General features: G+C 39.4%; 1 protein-coding gene across 15 annotated transcripts in view; it reads right to left on the bottom strand.

The window, feature by feature from the left end:
* Osbpl6 (oxysterol binding protein like 6) overlaps positions 1–17255 on the bottom strand; it is a 201431-nt gene extending 184176 nt beyond the window's left edge. For 13 of the 15 annotated variants that reach the window (XM_058580224.1, XM_058580225.1, XM_058580221.1 and 10 more), the window contains exon 1: positions 17098–17255. The gene's annotated coding sequence lies outside the window, so the exon portion shown is untranslated. Of the gene's footprint in view, positions 1–7722; positions 8031–17097 lie in introns of those variants that run through there. The other 2 variants (XM_058580229.1, XM_058580228.1) reach the window with 2 other exon arrangements.
* Positions 17256–19721: the final 2466 nt, after the last annotated feature.

The raw sequence follows: 19721 nt of genomic DNA, 5'->3' as shown, positions 1-19721 counted from the left end.
TTTGCTGGCTTCATATGGCAAAGAGTAACTAAATTTTTTATTTTTATACATAGAAGGAGTACATTCTAAAATGACAAAAGTATAGAATACATAAACCATAACATAGCTTATACATTATCAAGAATTATGTACTGTGCACATTTGGATTGCTACATTTTTATACAACTGGCAGGGAATTAGGTTTGTTTATACCAGCATCACTACAAACACATGAGAGATGCATACTGCAAAAACTTTAAAAGGGTTAAATTTGCCAGGTGATGGGATTTTCTTGACTCCATTATAGTCTTTTGGTCATGCATGTCATGCATGCTGCCATGCATGCAATCTGTCATTGACAAAATAATCATTATATGGTACACTGCTGTATATGAATCATATAAGTACAGCAAATTGTATACCACCTGACTTAAAGAAATTCCATTACATATTTATCTTGTTAAGAAAAGCCAATGAGTCCCTGTATTGTCAGGAATCTCCAGAGGCACAAAACCAATAGGTATCTACATGAATACATGAGCGAGGACTTAGGACAATTAACTCATGTGATCATGGAGGCTGAGAAGTCCCAAAGCAGATCATCTGCAAGCCATAGATCCAGGGATACTTATACTGTGGTTCAGACTAAGAATTAAGGCCTCAGACCCAGGGAAGACAGTGACATAATTCTCAGTCTCAGGCTGAAGGCCTGAATCCAAGGGCTGCTGATTTAAGACCTGGAGTACAAAGACCAGAGAGCCAAGGATAGGAGAGGAATTTTGTATCTCAGCTCGGAGAAGATAGACATGTGCACCCTTCCTCAGTTTTTGTTTTCTCTGACCTGTACTTGATTGGATGGTGCCAGTCACATGCTGATTCCTCTGGAAACAACCTCGGAGACACACCCACCAAGCAACGCACCACCAAGTTTCCAGGTATTCTTTAATCCAGTTACACTGACACCACAAATTAACCATTATTTTCCCCAACTAAATCTCACTGCCCCCCTAGAGTTTGCAGAGGAAGTACTTTCCAATCTTTCTTAATCCTCACCCCCCTTGATACTTCTGAAATATTTGTGAACGTCCATTTCTTTTCCTAGGAATTCTTCCCTTTCTTGACTGGGACATGATTCTCAGTCTTTCACCAGTTAATCTGACTATTCTTTTTCTCTCTCAGATTTCTCCTCTTATTCTTCCTGTTCCTCCAAAATGTCATCAGTTCCTAAATTTCCATCCCTGGTCCTCTAAGACACAACATCTCCCTGCATGCTTCCCAGCCTCCAGAGGTCCTCACAGCATTAAATCACACTTTTACTTTATTACACACCATATTATACAAAATCATGTCTTTCCCTTCCTGTAGGATGGGCTGGTTCTTGACAACAGGATCAAAAACTTAATCATTTTTCTCCCTCAAGATCTAACAATCTTTTGAACACAGTCACCGCTATAAGTACTAAGCAGGTAAGCATTTAAAATACTTTTAGCAGGCTATTAATATTAGGACAGAGTCTTGACAATTTCCTTTCACTGTCAAATTAGGTTCTGATTTATAATAAAGTATAAGAGGCACTATGGCAATATTTCCATTTTACATAAGTCTTCCAAATTAATGACTGTATCTAATTTTTAATTAGCATGTAAAAAAAATAGTTAGCACTTATATAGCACTACTAGCCCTGTTCTAAGAAACACACGTGAATTAACTCACTGTATCCTCCCAACAACCCTACATGATATGTACTAATTTTTATATTTCCCATTTGACAAATGAGGTAACTAAGGCAGAGAAGGGTCAAAAAATTTATTCAAGGTCATGTAGCTAGACAAAGCCAGGATCTGAATCATGTAGGATTGGTCCCAGTCTATGCTTGAAACCCACAGCCTTACCCAAGTAGCCATTACTATAAAAATCTAATTTTGCATGAACATTTTGAACTCACATTTAGAGCTTTTTATGGAGGCCTGTTATCTCCAAGTAGTGATTTTTCTGCATTAGAGAAAACATATCTGTATTTACATCAGCATTCTGTCTACAGCATACATACACAATGTGCTAATACATATTTTGTAATGTCTATATTACATTAAATATTATAATATTTTAAATTACCCTATCTACCTATAAATACTAAAAGGTGTTAACAGCTTAATATAAAATCTTCCTAACAATCCTGAGAAATGTAAATTTCCACATAGATTTTTAAATACTTTTTAAATCAAAGAATTTTCATAAACATGGAACCTAAATCAAATTAGTGCTACTTACAGAGCACAACCACAACAACATTGTAATCTTGTTCAAAAATCGCTATTTTTAACATCTTAGGCTTTTCAAGACTATAGTTATCCTTAATTTCTTACCACTAGAAAATAATCGCAACTATTACAAGGTTGGCTTACTTCTCAGATGTTGTTAGAATTAAGGCTTTTAGGTTAATAAACCTACGTACAGTGATGAAGAATTTTACTATTAAAATGCAAAGTTCACTTTAAATGAATAGAATTCTTAAAATGTGATTAGTCACTGCTAGTAGATTTGATTTCTCAGCAGGTAATTTTTAAATAAAAACTGTCTTTGACCAAAAGTAAAAGTAATCAAGAGTGTTCAAAAGTAAAATCTTAAAATCCTATTAACTTTGACCATAAAAGTTACTTGCCCAAAAGTTACTTGCCCAAAATATCTGTACAAACAGACATTTTGTTTATACATTTTAAGGGTGCAAAACTTAATGTATACCTTAGACTCCAACAGGCTCATTCCCCTGGCCGCTCAATTGCCTTTTCCTCTGTCCAGAAGGGATCTGCATCCAGAATTTCCCACATTTCAGGTTCAGCTCAAAGGTCTCCACCTAACATGGCCTTGCCTGGACAGTCCACCCATATAAATCCACTGTATGGGTTGAATTGTATCACTTGAAAAGATACATTGCAGTCCTAATTTCCAGTACCTCAGAATGTTGCCTTATTTGAAAATGGCCGTTGCAGAGGTAATTAGTCAAATTATAAGTCATTCTGGAGTAGGGAGTGCCCTCAATCCTTTATAACTGATGTCCTGCCAGTTAAAGAGATACACAGACAGGGAGACTCAAGGAAGGTGGCTATGTGAAGAATGAGGCAGAGACCAGAGTTATGATGCCACAAGCCAAGGAATGCCAGGGATCCCAGAGAGGCAAAGAATAATCTGCCTCATTTCAGATTTCTAGGCTCCAGAACTATGAGAGAAAACATTTCTGTTGTTTTAAGTCATCCAACCTGTGACACAAATATACCTACCAACTCAATGACTGCTTTCTGTCCCATCAGCCACTTTTATTCTCCTCATAGTTCTTAATGGTATCAAAAACATGTACTTTATTGGATGTCTCTCTTAATTAGAATGTAAGCTCCATGAGAGCTGGCAGAGCCTTTTCTGACTTCAGAGCAAGCCTAACACATAGTAGGTGCTCAAAAAAAGATCTTGTCTAACAAATTAATGATCTTGAGAAAAGTGAAAGGATTAAAGAATGTCAGAATAATTCATTTCCAATATTCCAGTAGTCAGTGTAAACCTTCTTACAGTCTAGGAACAAGGTCCTATCCCAGATTCACTTAGTACCAAATGAGTCATTGTGCCATCTTAACAGTAGGGACCTATGTGGAAATGAACCTCTGAGCAAAAGAAAAGCAGCTTCAGCAAAATAAGAGGCAAGAAACACTCTTTATCCTCTACTTGGAAGATGTATCTGAAATAAAATTACTTTTTGGAACAATGTTTCTCATGTGGTCAGAAGAAAAGACTCACCAAGGGAAGGGCAATATGAACAGGTATCAGAGGCCTGACCACTAGTGGAGGAAAAAAGCAAAAGTTGGCTATGAGTCCATGAAGAATTTTGGGATTATTTGGTAAAGAAGTAAGTAGGGCTGCCCACCTCTACAGCCCCAAAGTCATTTGTTCTAAGCATGAAGAAGAACGGGCACTATTAACCTTCAGTCACCAGCATCGTTTAGAGGAGGCTCTCCACTGCTATGGTCTCTATGAGCAACTTTTTAAAGTGTATTATATAAATCATTCTAGGAAAAAAATTACAAAAAAGACTTAAAATTAAAGGGGGGGGGTTGTGTTTAATGGGGTAAGTATCAATTGTGGAAAAGTATCAATTCTTTCCTTAATGATGGCAGGAAAACAAGGAGCTGCAGAGCAGGGACCTTCACTCTAAGCAAATGTCTAAGGAGCTTTGAAGACACAAAGAAATAGTGAAGGGTCTGATCCTAGTAAAGGAGCTCACTTCTGCTTGGAACAACAAAACCACAGTGAGGCAACCTAAGGAGGACCACAGTAGTGCAGGGATAAGAAGCAGGAATGGTAGGGGGAAAAGCAGCCGCCCTTGGGTTTTGTAATACTGGGAGACACTGTAAGCTAGAAGTAAAGGGAAACAGAGACCTAGGTTGGAATGAGCAACAGCCAAAGGCTGAGAGGATGAAAAAGACCCAGGTAGACAGAGGGAAGGACACCTGCAGGAGCCGCTAGAGATGCACTGACTATGTTGAGAGATGCCTATGGTAGTCCAAACTGGCCAGAAATAGGGATTTTCTACTCAGACTTTCCACAAATAACAAAGTAATTTTCAAAGCACCATAATGTGGACCATTTACAAAAAAAAAAAAAAAAGACTGAGCTGAGTGTAATGAAATGGTAACTTGTATTTGAATTCCACGTTGTTTTAATATTTATTTATTTATTTATTTTGGTACTGGAGATTGAACCCATGGGTACTTTGCCACTGAGCCCCATCCCCAGCCCATTTTTGTTTGCTTGTTTTTGTTTTTAAAGTTTGAGACAGGTCTTACTAAGTTGCCTAGGGTCTCACTACGTTGCTGAGGATGGCTTTGAACTCATGATCCTTCTGCCTCATCCTTCCAGAGTCTGGGATTACAGACATTCACCACCATGCCTGGCCTTTTGAATTTTTATAACACTCCAGGGGAGGAGTTTACCATTAAATCAGTTGTCAATGAACGGGTAAATGGAAATTTTTTTTTCATACCCGGGATTAAACCCAAGTCCCCTTAACCACTGAGCAACATCCCCAGGCCTTTTTGGTATTTTATTTACAGACAGGTTCTCATTGAGTTGCTTAGATTCCAAGTTGCTAAGGCTGACTTTGAATTTCTCATCTTGTAAGGGTAAAAGAAATTGAAGTTAAAGTGTAAAAGACCGGGTATTGTAAAGTTTCTAAGCTGCAAAGCCTGAGATAAAATGTAAAGGACCAGGTATTGTTAAGTTCCTATGCTACCCCCAAAACCTGAAATTCCTGTAGCTGTTAAAACATTTCCCGGGACTGTCCAGTAGATAAATAACCTAGGACCCTGTGCAGCTTGGCACGTAGGCATCTCAGGCCCTAAACCAATCAGTTTGAATGTACCCCCCTTCTTAGGATTGACCTATCACTCCCGCCTGACCTGTTCCTGCCAATGAACGTACTAATCATGTTTAGGAATTGTTGTTTGATTTTCCCGTGCCTCATGATGATTTGCTCTGATGTATGCAAAGCCCCTGCCCTCCCCAAAAAGTGTACTTAAGCACTGCTTAACCTCTGCTCGGGGCTCTGAGCCGCTCTCCCTTGTTGAGTGAGCACGGAGCCCCAGCGCGCTGGATTGGATCCTCAATAAACCCCTTTTGCTGTTGCATGAGCCGGTTCTTGGTGGTCTCTTCCTCCGACGTTCGCCGGACCCTTACAATCTTCCTACCTCAGCCTCCTGAGCCACTGGGATTCCAGGCATGCATCACTGTATCCAACTGGTAAATGGAAATTTAATGTAGTGATGCTTATATTTTCTGTCTACATAGGACTGAGAGATTACTGACCCAAGATTAGCTGTTTGGTAAAGGAGGAAGCTAGGAATACAACTTGGGTATCCATCCACAATACCATTCCAGGTCTCTTCCTGTCGAACATACACTGCTTTTCTGAGAAGGGTACATCACAACAAAAAGATGAAGGCTGTTTTCACAGAGGGATTTACTGAAACAACTTGCATGTGTGGCAAGGAGAAAGAAGCGTCTAGCACAATACCATGTTTGCATGCATTTATATGCCACTGTCTCTCCAAAAGAAATGCAGTTAAATGTGTGTTCCTTCATGTAAGATTATAGCTGCTCCCAAAATTCAACTAGAAATTAGATATACAAGGTACAACAGTTCAGGATCAAATGCATCCTGAAATTTCCACAGCCCTAGAAAGACATAGGATGGTTTTTCAGATACTTCCATATGTCCTCCAAGAAGCCAAGCATTCAAAGGTAACTGCAGTGTCTTCTCTTCTGTGGTGTGAGCATCTCTGAACTTTCTCATTCTAAACTTTACCATCCAAAGCAGGTGTCACCATTCTGTGACAATGAAAGCTTCTTATGGCATGCTGCTACCAGCTGACTATTCTTCCAACTTCCCAAATAAACTTGTTTGAAAAAGAATGTAACCACCAAAAAATCAGAACTTACACAAAGAAAAGATATGCATATTATTTACCCAATTAATTGATTAGGATATCCATACATACATATTTAATGTATAATGTATATTTAATGTATAATGCTATCCATACATACATATTTAATCCTAACTTCATGCTTAGAGGTTAAAAGAGACTGAGGTAACATTTCCTTGCCCATCAGTATCATTTCTTATTTAAAATTACAGATTCCAATGCAGAGTGATGTCCATTAACTTTGAATGAACATGTATTAATTATAATAATTAGACTATTTTTACTTCTTTCAGAAAATTTATTTTGTAGCACAATAGCTCTGATCATTACCAAGCTTTTCCTTTTCTTCTGTATAACTCATAACTATTCTTATTACTGCTTATTCAATTCCTATCAGCATTTGATCTTTCTTCCCAAAGCAATGACCCATTTGTTGAGGGCCACAGCCAGTCGGAATGATGCCTGGCATTTTGCTAGAGGGAATAATTGAAAGGTGACGCCAGCGAGCCATTGAGATGATGATGGTTAGTTAAGCTGTGTATTCAGTTGTATAGTAGACCTTTGCAGTCAGGCAATAGGGCGGCTCTTGCTGCCTTGGGCGCCCACTACTTTGGAGTTCCCGTTCAGTTCTCACGGGGTTCTGAGAGAGTTGGCGCGGAACCCGGTGGAGAGCTGGGAGAGTTCCCGGGAAGTGTGCGTGGAGTGCTGGTGGAGTTCAGGAATAAAGAGTTGCTGTTTGAATATACAAGTGCTTTGTGGCAGCTCGGTTAGTTGTGCCCAGCCAGACTGCGGCACCCATTAACCATTCAGGTGTTATCTCTGCTTTTTCTTCTATTCTAGACTCTAATATTTGGTACCTCTTTGCAGGCTCTAAGTGGACTAAGACATGATGAAATGATCACTCTTAAGAAGCATGTGTCTGGGAGAGAGTAGACTCCACAAAAGGTTCTGGAAGTTACTATAAAGTAGGTCAGGGGAGGAATATTTCCAGAGATGCAGAGATAATCTCTCTCTACAACAAGAGGGTTGGAAAAGATCAGTGATTGCCAGAACTGGCTCCCAGAACCAAAGGTCATTTTAGAAATTGCAGATTCCTCAACACCACACCAAACCTCTGGGGTAGCAGATGATCTAAAGGCTGTGACCTACAGAATAGCTTTCTCTTATGTTGCGTCTGTAAGCTGCATTTGATGGAGTTAGCACAGCAGTTACTATCCCCATTTCTATGCTGTCCCACCCTCTGTCCTCTGTCATCCACTGTCTTCTGTTCTACCTGAGCTCTTCTCCACACTCTGGTCCTATTCATGGTTCTTGAGTCTTTCCCCCAGTGAGACCTGGTAGCAGGGGGCACAGTAACAACAGCAGAGCCTGTAGGGAGAACAAAAATATACCAACTGTGTTCCAAAGGGTGGATACTTCCAGTGTCCCTTCTCTGAATTTTTGCCTGTTGAGGATTATTTATGGCAATACTACATTCTTCTATTAACACAGAATGAGTCCTATAGTTGCAGAGAAATTCTATTGGTCACAAGTACTCAACATACTTGATCAGCACAAATGATCCTCAAGAAACCAAAACAAACAAAAAAAAAAACGCCTATCTTGGTTTGAACAGATAATTTGTTCAGGTGTTTAAATGGTCAGTTAAATAAAAAAAAAAGTGTCCCTCCCATTCCTACCCCACCCTCCCAGTTACCAGTTTCTTGGGTAATCTTCCAGAGACAGTGTTCACAGTTACATGCATAAACACATCACATATTCATATTTAACACAAATGGCCATCTACTAATCTATACCTTGATTTATTACCTTACAAATCTTTCCATAACAGCAAATATAGAGTAGTCTCATTCTTTTTAACAGCTATCTAGTTTTGTTTCTGTTCCTAATTAATTTGGCCAATTGTTCTTTTAAATTTTTTGCTATTAGACAATTCTATAATAAGTCTCTTTGTCAAACTCCATCTACAAAGTATAAATACACCTGTAGACAAATATTTTAGAGTTTCTGGGGTGAGAAGCGAGGTAAATTTTTAATTTTGGTAGATTTACCAAATTGCTATCAATACATACTTTACCATTTTGTTCATCTACCAACCATGTATGAGCCCATTGGTTTCCCCAAAGCCTTGCCACCATAAGATATTAGCAAATGTCATGACTTTTGTCAAACCAATAGGCTAAATAGTGTAAAATGGCATTTCTCCCATCATCAGTTATTTGTAATTCCTTTTCTGTGAACTGTTTCTGCATGTCCTTTGCCCCTGTCCTAATCAGTCATTTTTTCTTCTTGATACATAGGAGGTCTTTGGATATTAAGAATATTGTAAGTAGTATCTTTCTAGTATACTAACGTTTATCTTCTGCTTGTTACACATGTGAGTTTTTCTCCAATGGAGTTTAACTAATCAATCTCTTATCTTACAACTTTTGTATTCTTCTAGATGTTTAGATGTTTATTAAAGACTTTTTTTTTTAATGGTAGAGACAGATACCTTCCCTAACGTCTAATCTCCTTAAGACCTCAGACTCACCCTGTTATTTCCTCTGTTGGCACTTCTTGAAATGAGACTAGAAGACAGACAGGGATACAGTATCCACCCCTCCTCTGCTGACCTTCCTGCTTCCTTACTAGTTCACGTGGATTTTGCTCTGTTCTCCCTTGATTCAGAGAGTTGCATGTGAACCCTCTACTTGCTTGGCCTATGTTAGAATTCATACTCCCTTTAAAGTTCTGGTTTAAATTTGAAGTTTATTAGGATCAAAAAGAATTTCATTAATGTCTTTTCATAATCAACATGCCATTCAAACTGTGCTACTTTGTGCTACTTTTTCTATTCTAGGGAAATTATATGGCAAAAAAACTGTTCAGATGTGTTGCCTGATGGAGTGAGAATATGCAAAAGCTTGTCTAGCTGCTAGAGATAAACAAAGAGCAAAAATATCATAATTTTAAAATAAAATCAGACTTTCAACTTCAGCTCCAGAAATGACATGTAACAAAATTTATTTATTTTAATATGCTCTTTTAGATACTTCATTTGGCAAACTTTAGTAGCTGATAAATTTGTTACATGTGGTAACATTGTATTATGTATTAAAAAATCAAGGAAACCTCCTCATATTTGTAATAAGGATCTGGAGGAAATGTAGCTTAGTAAAGGAATGCTTGCCTAGAATGTGACAGGCCCTGGGTTCAATCCCCAGCACAACAAAAATAAATAAGTAAATAAAACTTAGGCTCTAGTTTAGAACATGAGAAAGAAAACTACAGCTTGAAATTGAGGCCAGGTTTATTTTAGGTTTGACTTTTGAAAAAAGATTCTAAAAATAGACTACTGTTATTCTCCCATCTATTTCTATACTCTTTTCAAAAAGGTAGATAGATCTGTCTCAAGTGCTATACTGAAAATTGCCTCAGTAAGATTCAAGATTAAAAAACAAAAAGTTAATGTTCTATTCCTGACCCAATTCCCCCTACACTTTTATTTTTTTCTTTTATTAGCATATGGAAAAGAGATAGAGGAAGCATCTAGCACAAGGTCATTTTTCTCTAGAGCGCGCGCGCGCGCGTGTGTGTGTGTGTGTGTGTGTGTGTGTGTGTGTGAGAGAGAGAGAGAGAGAGAGAGAGAGAGATTTAACTTTCTATGCCAGTCACTTGAGAAGAATGATAGATTAATATCCTACTATAGTTGTTGCTTTGGCTCACTTCTAATTCATTTACCCTTAGTTCTTTAATTTAGGGAAGAGCTTTATTTCCTGTGACCTATGACAGAACTAAACTATTTGACACACTCTTTTCTAACCAGATCTACACTAAGGGCTAGGCTTCACTGGACAAGTCTCTGGGCTTCTGTTTACTCACTTGTAAAAATGGGAGATGTTGGAATAGAAGATTTTTAAAACTGTTTTTAGCCTTAACATCTTGTGAGTCAAATGTAAAGGTTATTCAAGCATCAGGCCAGTTAGCAAATAAGAGTATTTCTAGCATCTGGTTATTTTCTGTGTGTGTGTGTGTGTGTGTTTATCAAACATACTGTGGACTGAACCCACAGAACTCTACCACTGAGCTACATTCCCAGTGCTTTATAATATTTATTTTAAGACAGGTTGCCCAGACTGGCTTAGAACTTAGAATCCTTCTGCCTCAGCATCTTGAGTCAATGGGATTACAGGAGTGCACCTCTATGTCCAGCCTCTTTATATATTTTATAAAATGACATGCAGTTTTGCTTGAACAGAAAGAGATAATCCATCATTTCTAAAGGAGAAGATAATTTTTATATTAATTATGAATTCTTTGCACTCAGTCTCATATACTGGTGAAATTTATTCAAATGACAGTCTTCCAGTATTTTATTTAAATATTATTTATTTAAGCTTATTTTGGCTTATTTAAATTTATTTATTTATACTTACTTTAATAGTTAAATTTCATACTTAATGTTTTCTCTAGCCCATTTACCCCTTAAATAGTACTGGATATTAAGCTACTTGTGTTTGACTCCTCTCCTAGCTCTGCCTTTGGTCAGCTTCCTATAGATTTTTCTGAGACACTGGCCCTGTGAAATGGGATTTTTTTCATACAGTGTAGTTTTTACTTTCAAGTAATGGACCAAACCATAGTCAGAAGAAATCACTGGAATTTTCTACTCCCTATAATTCACTACCTTCTTAACATAACCCTTATAATTTACAGATTTTTAATATTTATATTATAAGTGATTTTAATACCATAACTACACTCATACACAAAGGTAATGAACACAAACTCACAACAGACAGCTAATCTAACCCAACAAGAACTTAACTTCATCTTGAGACTATCATGGCTCAAAATACTCAATTCCTTATAGTACCTAAGTTGGGTCTTTTAATAATTATCTCCATTTTCTACTTTTTCCTTTAAAAATCAATTTAACATTAAATCCTATTCCATTCCTAACAACTCTGAATTAGCCCATCCAATTGTCCCTTCCCTAACCTCTGTCTGGTTACTCTTGGATAACATATAAATGCCTTTATGACAAGAGGGCTTACCAAAAGCTTAAAGCCTTCTCTGCTTTAAGAAAAAACAATAAACTAGAATTACATTTAAAGTAACTATTCTTTGCAAGGGCTGACTTTTTTTCTACAGCATTCAAAACTCAAGAAGGTCTAAACATAAATTTAGATAAAGTTTAGGAAACAAAAGAAAATAACAGATACTTCCAAAACCCCACTCAGAGCCACCCCACATACATGGCTACGTATTCAATAATGACTGGTTTGGGTGGATCCTGTTTCAGCTGGATCCTCCAGAGCAGATGTGTTTGTGATCAGCAATTAATACAGTGTCCGGCACACACCTGATGCTCAGCAAACACTGGCTGGATGAATAAGACAGGCACTAGATGCACCCATGTCATTTTGACACCAACAGACCTTAGTTACCTCTCTGAAAGTGATCAGCCTGGGTTCAGTAATTGAAAAAAAAAGATGAAAAAATGCCTCCAAGTTCATGAAAAGTCAGAACCATGCCAGAATGGCAGACAACCAAGTTCAATAACTGGGATATACTTCATGCTATCCCTAAATTTAGTTATTCCTAAAATTAACTTATTTCATTGTTTTAACCTAAGCTATTAAGTCCATTCTGAATTTCAACTCATTAAACATATCCATTTTGGGAATGTAAGGAATAGTAGCTTAGGGAGGGATGTGGATATCAGCCCCCCAAAACAAAAGCTATCAATAATTTTGCTCTTAGGGATTTTGATAACTTCTGAATTAATGGTAAATGACACATTTTTTTCCCCATAAGAGATCATCATTCTTAAGAGATCATCATTCTTTTTTTTTTTTTAATCACAGATGCAGCCACATTTCCATTTAACCTCTGTTGAGTGGGACTACTGGCAAGATGTTTTCCAAATTACTATGCTGGGAAAAGGCTATGGATTTTGTTGGAGACAATGATAGTCATCAATTATTATAACAGTTGATGCAAAATCAGTAAAGAAAATAGAGTTAGAGATCATGAAAAGATGTCAAGAAACATAAGCAAAATCAGAAAGAATTTTAGACTATAAGAAAATGCTGAAAACCTATCACAATATTTATGAAATAATTAACTGCCTGAAATAATATTCAGTCAAAATGACATTTTATATTATTCCAGAATACCCTAAGGCGGGGGGGGGGGGGGGCCTTTATCCTTATCCTTACAGGAAAGCATAAGCAACTCTTTATCATAATAAACAGAATTTAAAGGTCTTTTTCAAGGGGGTGTATGTGAGAGAATATAATGTGCTGTTATCTTGCAACATGTGATCAGCAACAGTAGGAAAGCAAACATCACCCCTAAGGGTTCTAGTCCCTCCTTCATCCTGCTACCTGTGCCCATGTCAGGTGGCTACCTACTATCTTCATTTTAGATATGCAGAAACTAAGGATCAGACGTTCCGTTCCTGCCCCCAAAATCTCACACCACAGGAAACCAACCTGATTCAATTCTACTGACTTGATCTCAGCACTCAGCTCCTGAACTCCACGCCTCGCTGTCAATGCTGAGACATCTTCGTGCCTTAACCAAGATATTAATTACCTCATTTATGTCAGTAAATAATAGCACAAAAGGATTTTATATCATCTTACCTCTCAGACTGCTCCACACACACGCATACATCAGTAGAGGGTCATATTCTCTGATGTGAGAGTCCTAACTGCTCACCAGAACACCAAGTCCATGTGTTCCAGTGACAGCTTGCTTATCTATTAATTCCATACTTGTTGTATCTTAACCATAGTTAAAACTCCACTGCAGCTTCCCTATTTCATTTTTTTTCTTTCCATATTTTTATTGGTGCATTATAGTTGTAAATAATGATGGGATTGTTGTTACATGTTTGTACATGCACACAAATATACCAATGTAATTTGGCCAATACCACTACATTCAAACATCTTTAACTCCTTCCTCTTCTTTTAAAAAATATTTTTTAGTCATATATGGATACAATACCTTTATTTTATGTATTTATTTTTATATAGCGTTGTGGATCAAATCCAGTGCCTCAAACATGCTAGGCAAGCACTGTACCACCAAGCTACAACCCCAACCCTCTTTTCTTCTCTTTTTACCTAGTATCATAAGACTAGAATTCTTCCCCCTGTGTTTTTGAATCCATTCTTCGTTTTCTTTTTCTCCAAACTCAAGAACATTTATCCCTATCTGCAGCGCTGAGGAGGGGTCCTTTCTTGACTGCCCTATCACCATCCTTCATCTTTCAGCCCCCTAGACTTATTTTATAAATACCACAGAGTGGTTCACTGTTGGAAAATTTCTCATGGCTTCCTCCACTTCTGCTCATATCATTTCCTCAGTTTGAGATAAACTTCCTCTTCTTGGCATGGCCACTTCCTACTCATCCTCCTCTTGGCATGTATTTAAACAGGGACAGCTTCCTCATCTTTCAGCTGACATCTTGTGGGTCTTCTGCTACAGAAGCCTATTGTCTTGTGACAAAACTGTAGTGCTTATTTTCTTTTTTTCTTAAAACTTTAAAATCATCATAACTGATCCATGCATAATCCTCTTTTTCTTTTTTAAATGTAACAATCACCTATGAACTTTTCACCAAACCCAAGTACTAGATCATTACCAATAACTTACATCCATCTATGTGTTCTCCCCTGTGTTATCTCCAACAAAAGACAGCTGCCATCCTAAGTTTTATGTTCATCAATCTCTTGCTTTAAAAAAAAAAAAAAAGACTGTGTGTTTCAACATATACATGTATAAACAGCTGTTTGTATTCGTTCCTTAGTGTTTTTTTCCTTCATTTGTAATAAATTAGTACAACTATTCTGGAACATAATTTGACAATACCTAATAAGCTGAATATTCGTGCAACTATACAAACCAACAATTCTATTCCTATTTTTACCCAAGATAAATGTCACACATATGCCCCAGGAAACATGAATGATCAGAGCAACACTGTGCTTTATAAAAAATGAAAAACAAACAAATGAATAGCCACTGGTAGGAGAATAGAAAAACATTGTGCTACAGGACACGTAATGGAATGTTGTAGGACAATGAAAAGTCAATGAACATACAGCATGAATGAATGAATCTTTGTGATACAGTGATGAGTGAATGGATAGTATAAAACCCTTTACAGAGGTTTTCAAAATGAAAATGATTACTTAGCCCTTGCAGGAAAAAAAAAATCCCTCTTTTGAGAATTTATTATCTTTTCAACCAGACTATAAACACTTGAGTGCAAAGACATCCCTTTATTCTTACTTGTGTCTCCCACAGTGCCTAGACCAGTCTCTTGAACACAGTGGATACTCAATAACTAATTATCCACTGAATGATTATTGAATGGTAGCTAACCAAGACATTTTAATAAAATTTAAATCTTCTTCTTAATCTAATAGTTATTAGTAGTCACATGAAACTTTTGTCTACTTACAATTTTACTTAATTCTCTATCTGCAGTACTACTACAAACCTCCAACCACAAACATTTCCTCTTAAAAGGACTTTATCCTTCTTGTTGGAGTAAAGTTAAAGTAAGGGTAAATCAACAATGGATGTGTAACTGATGTGATTCTGCAATCTGTATTTGGGGTAAAAATGGGAGCTCATAACCCACTTGAATCAAAGTGTGAAATATGATATATCAAGAATTATGTAATGTTTTGAACAGCCAACAATAAAAAATTTAAAAAAAAAGGGTAAATCAACCTAAGGATAAGAAAACATATATTACATGATCCTGCAAAGTCCTACAAAACTACATCATACTAGAGCCACGAGACATAGGAGAAATCCTTATCATATGAAACCAATTTATCCCCAAAGGTAATAACCCATCTACTGAATGTGTAATTATATTATCAACATCACAACTGAAAGTACAAGCAAACCGGGATTTTTTAAAAGGCTTCCTAAAAGCCAGGATTTAAAATTTCAAAATATTTTGTATTTATTCTGAGGAAAAAAAAAATTAGGGAAAATACATTAAGTCTAGCGGTAAAGTATAATAGGAATGACATTCCACCAATCAAGACCTTTTTTTTACAACCCAATGAGGGTTGTGCATATTCTCCTAGGTGATTATAGCTGAGTTACACTGCAGCTTCCCTTTGACCTTGGGAACCCTGCTCACTCCCAGAGTTACTGCGAGGTCTTCCCTTTCACTTATTATTAGTCTTTGCATCTGCAATGCTGTAACATTAGAGAGGAATATCAACGCTGTGAAGTTGCAGTACCCAAAACTGTAGAAATGCTTCCAAAAAAGCAAAGTGAGGGAATGTGGAAGAAGGACAAAATAAAAACAAAAACTAACAAAAGGAAAACAAAGTTTAATTATAGTATAAGATGGGAAATTTCTTATTTTTTCCTTTGAAAACTACATTCATTAATCAGCTCTGTGATACATAACTTCATTAACATGCAATTTTCTAATTTAAGAAAAAATGTTTAAGAAAGATTATTTTGCTACTTTGGGAAAATATCACCATTGACTATAATATACAATTTGATAAATCTAGCCCAGTGATTTTAAAATGAAAATTCTTAGGAAAGGCCATGTAGGAGTTTTTGTCCGGAAGACAGAAATAATCTGGCAACCCAGTAGGTTCACTTAGTTTTGTGTCCTTTGCTTCATATCCATTATGTAATGCTTTCCCCAAGCTTTAGCTCTCCAGTTTAAGCAACCCTTCGGGATATTACAGAATTGCCACAAAATCAGTATCTGGTCATAACTTTTCAAAAACAGCTTAAAAGCTGGCTTGCGGCTGTGTCTATATACAGTAGAGGCTTAAAAAAAAAAAAAATCTGCTGGTGTCATTAGTTCTTCCCGGCTTCCTCCCCAGGTTTCCCATCCCCTCCTCCCCCAGCATCCCCGGCGACACGATCTCATAACCGGCAGCTCCCGGCTCGTTGCAGGGGAAGCACGTCTTGACTGCAATGCAAACCCTGTCCGGATCTGAACCAGGGAAGGCAGATTCGTCCCTAGCCACGAGCGTGGACGAAGGCTGCAGAGAGGGCTGCAGGGGCGCCAGCAGGGGGTGGGCAGGGGTGCCCCGCGAGGGCAGTCCGCAGTGCACGCGCACAACAAAACCCAATGCACAACTTCCCCAGCAGCTCCTCTTGGCTCCCCGGATTCCCTGAAAGGTGCGGCGTAGGCGTTAGCTCGCGCGGGCGCGGACGCTCTCACCCGCGCCGGTTCGGTTCTCCGCTGACAATTACATCAGTCCTTCTCCCGGCTTCAGCTTCAATCCCAGCCAACCTGGAGGTGGGGGACTGGGGCGCTGGGTTGCGCGGGGGAATGCGGGCGCGAGTGCCAGCCGGCCGGAATTCCCCGGCAACCAGGGGAGGGAGGGCGGCGAGTCGGCACCGTGACACAGACGCCCCCTCCCACCCTGGCCGCGCTAATGACTGACAATACCACCCCCAGTTCCAGGTCACCCAAGCAATCTCGATGGGGTGCCTCCAGGGGTCCGCGATGCTTTAGGGGCCCAAAGCTACGTCTGATCACCAGTGCGTCTCTTGGGGTCCTCGGCCCGCCGGACGTGCACAATGCCCCGGGCCGCGTTGCGGGCACTGTGGTGTCCGCCCCAAGCATCCCCTCTACAGCTAGGACACCTACCTGGGGGGCGGGTAGCAGTGCGGCGGATGCTGCGGCGATCACCGCGGGAGGCGGGAGACGGGAGACGGCAAACAGCAGGCGCGCGAGCTGGCGGAGGAGCGGAGGCACGGGCGCCGCCTGTGCGCGGAGCCGCGGTCCCCAGCACCGGCAGCGGTGGCGGCGGCGGTGCTGCGCCTCCAGTGGTCCGGCGCGCCGCAGCCCCTCCTCTCCCACGGGCGGGGCGCGCTGGCGGGGCGGCGCTCCGGCCTCCCCGCCCCCGGCTCCAGCTAGCCGGCCGGACTGGAGTGGAGCCACTGGCGGCGGGCGGGCGCTCCCGCTGCGCACCCTCCCGCTGAGCGCCCCTCCCTGCGCCTCCGAGAAGCGGGGCGCACTGCATTCGGTTCGCTCGAGGTCCGACTGCCTGGGCTCACCCCGGGCCTGGCCGCCGTTGGAACCCCTGGGGTCTGGAGATCACCCACCATTGGACACCCTAACCCGGCCGTAGAGGTGGGCTGGCGGAGCCTGAAACAAATGGCCTCGAATGACTCCAGCGCTCAGGCCTTGGAGCCCAGCCACTACGAGCACCGTGGGAGAGCGAATTCAGAAGGGAGCAGCTGCTTGGCGGCCTCCCCTAAGCGCTGTCAGGCCTCTGTCCCTTGGCGCCCTTAAGAGACCGTCATTCATTAGTCCTATACTGTGTGCCGGTTCCCTGTCCCTGTCACTCGGGAGCAAGAACTTCTTAGACCCAGAGAAATACTTGGGTTCTTTCTGTAAATGGAAGGACTGGCGGATTGCTTCAAGTCCTTGGCAAAGCCTAGCAACGTCAGCCCCACCTCACTACAGCTTTTCCACTCCTGAAACGTTTCCACACTTAACGCTGTTCTGGCCCATGTCCAAGAGCAGACTGATCGAAAGGCAAATTTGCAGGGAGGGACGGGGTAATTTAAATATTTGCACAGACATTTCTTCTGTGAAGGGATGACTGAGGAAATGTCAGCATGTCAAGACATTTCTGTCATCACCATCTTCAGGGAGAAAAAGTCCAGAGGACATTGACTGGGCCTCACAGGAATGCTTACAAAACAGTTCTCTTGGATGCTTTGTGGGCTCTCTAGGAGGGGATAAGTATGATGCCAAGGTGACTTTAAAAATTAAAGAACTTCCCTCCTTACTGAGGCAACTTTGATGGCATTTCACTGTTCTGTCTGCTAAATAAAATCCCAATTTACTATGTAACATAGTAAACTATATGCACTCTTTCCTACATGCAATTTGTCTTGAATCTCACCTTTTGGATTAATTTCTTCCACTTTAACTAGCAAGTTCTCATATCCTTCAGTCACAAAATAACAAATGGGGGAATCTCGTGATATACAACAGCCTCACCTTAACTGCTGTTCTGTGAAGACAGTCGCCTCAAGGGAGCAATGAGGCTTATGACTTTCACTTGATCATAGCCACCTTTTTCCTTCCATCTGGGTTCCATTGACAAAAATTCTACTGAATCAAAATTTACAAACATGCATGCACATACATACATACATATACATACATATATATGTACATATGTATATATGTATATCTATGTGTAAGAAATATAACAGAGAATTCAGAGTCTTTAAACAAAAAATTTCACTGAATCCCTATTTACTGAACAATAAACTATGGGGGGAAAGTGAGAACTACCACAATACAAATCTCATGTTTTTCTCATAAGAATGCTTCACTCTTTTCATTCTATCCATAATATCTGTGTGTGCTTTATTATTTTTAAAACCAGGCTTCAGAGAGAAGTCTCCTACCTGTTTCATTGACAAATGGTCAAATAAGATGTAATGTCACTACACCCATCCATCCAGAGAAATGGGTGAATTAAAAAGAGCTGGATGTATGGAACTGCATACCAAGGCAATTTCTCCACTCTGTTTGTGCAACACAACATTTTGAAAACTCAGACTGGCATAGATACGTAAATATGAGTAACAGGCTTTTCACTGCTTCTTAAATTATGGCAGGGTTATTGCTCAGAAAAGTGCCAGAGAGTAATGTTTTCATTATGTATATATTCTTGCTAAGAATTTAAGTCACAAGTTATATGTTTGCTAAAAGGATCTTTGCTCCCTTTATTCATCTCTTTTATTTGTCTCAAAGAAATACTTGTTCAAGGACTTTTTCAGTGAAGAAAGACAATGGTGTTTTGTTTTGTTTTTTTGATTTAATTCATTCATCTTTTATTCTTTCGGCAAACATCAGATAATATGAGCAAAACTACATTGCTCACAATAGTTACACACACACTTTTTTTTTTTGCTTTATACAAGCTGTAAACATATTTAAGTGGATAAAATTCTTGGCTAAAGACATATTCCAGAAATGACATATAATTTTCCAAATTAGGACAAAAGAAAGCTTATATAATTTCCATTAGACCATCATCATACAGCAAACCAAATTAATATATGCTGCTTTCCCCCCCTCTGTAGTGCTAAGGATTGAACCCAGAGCCCTGCACATGCTGAGCAAGCCCTCCACCACTGAGCCATATCCCAGTATCATATGCTGTTTTTAAACTAATATCTGCCATTTGGGGGTGGGGGTGGGGAAGAGCTTTTTTTTTTTCAGTTATACAAATATTTATCTGTAGT

The sequence above is a fragment of the Marmota monax genome, unplaced genomic scaffold, assembly GCF_021218885.2.
Source record: "Marmota monax isolate L192 unplaced genomic scaffold, Marmota_monax_Labrador192_F-V1.1 WCK01_AAM20220418_F8-fsc00007, whole genome shotgun sequence".
In the NCBI taxonomy this organism is placed as follows: domain Eukaryota; kingdom Metazoa; phylum Chordata; class Mammalia; order Rodentia; family Sciuridae; genus Marmota; species Marmota monax.
The sequence above is the reverse complement of the archived record's forward strand: the minus strand, read 5'-3'. Positions and strand labels throughout refer to the sequence as shown.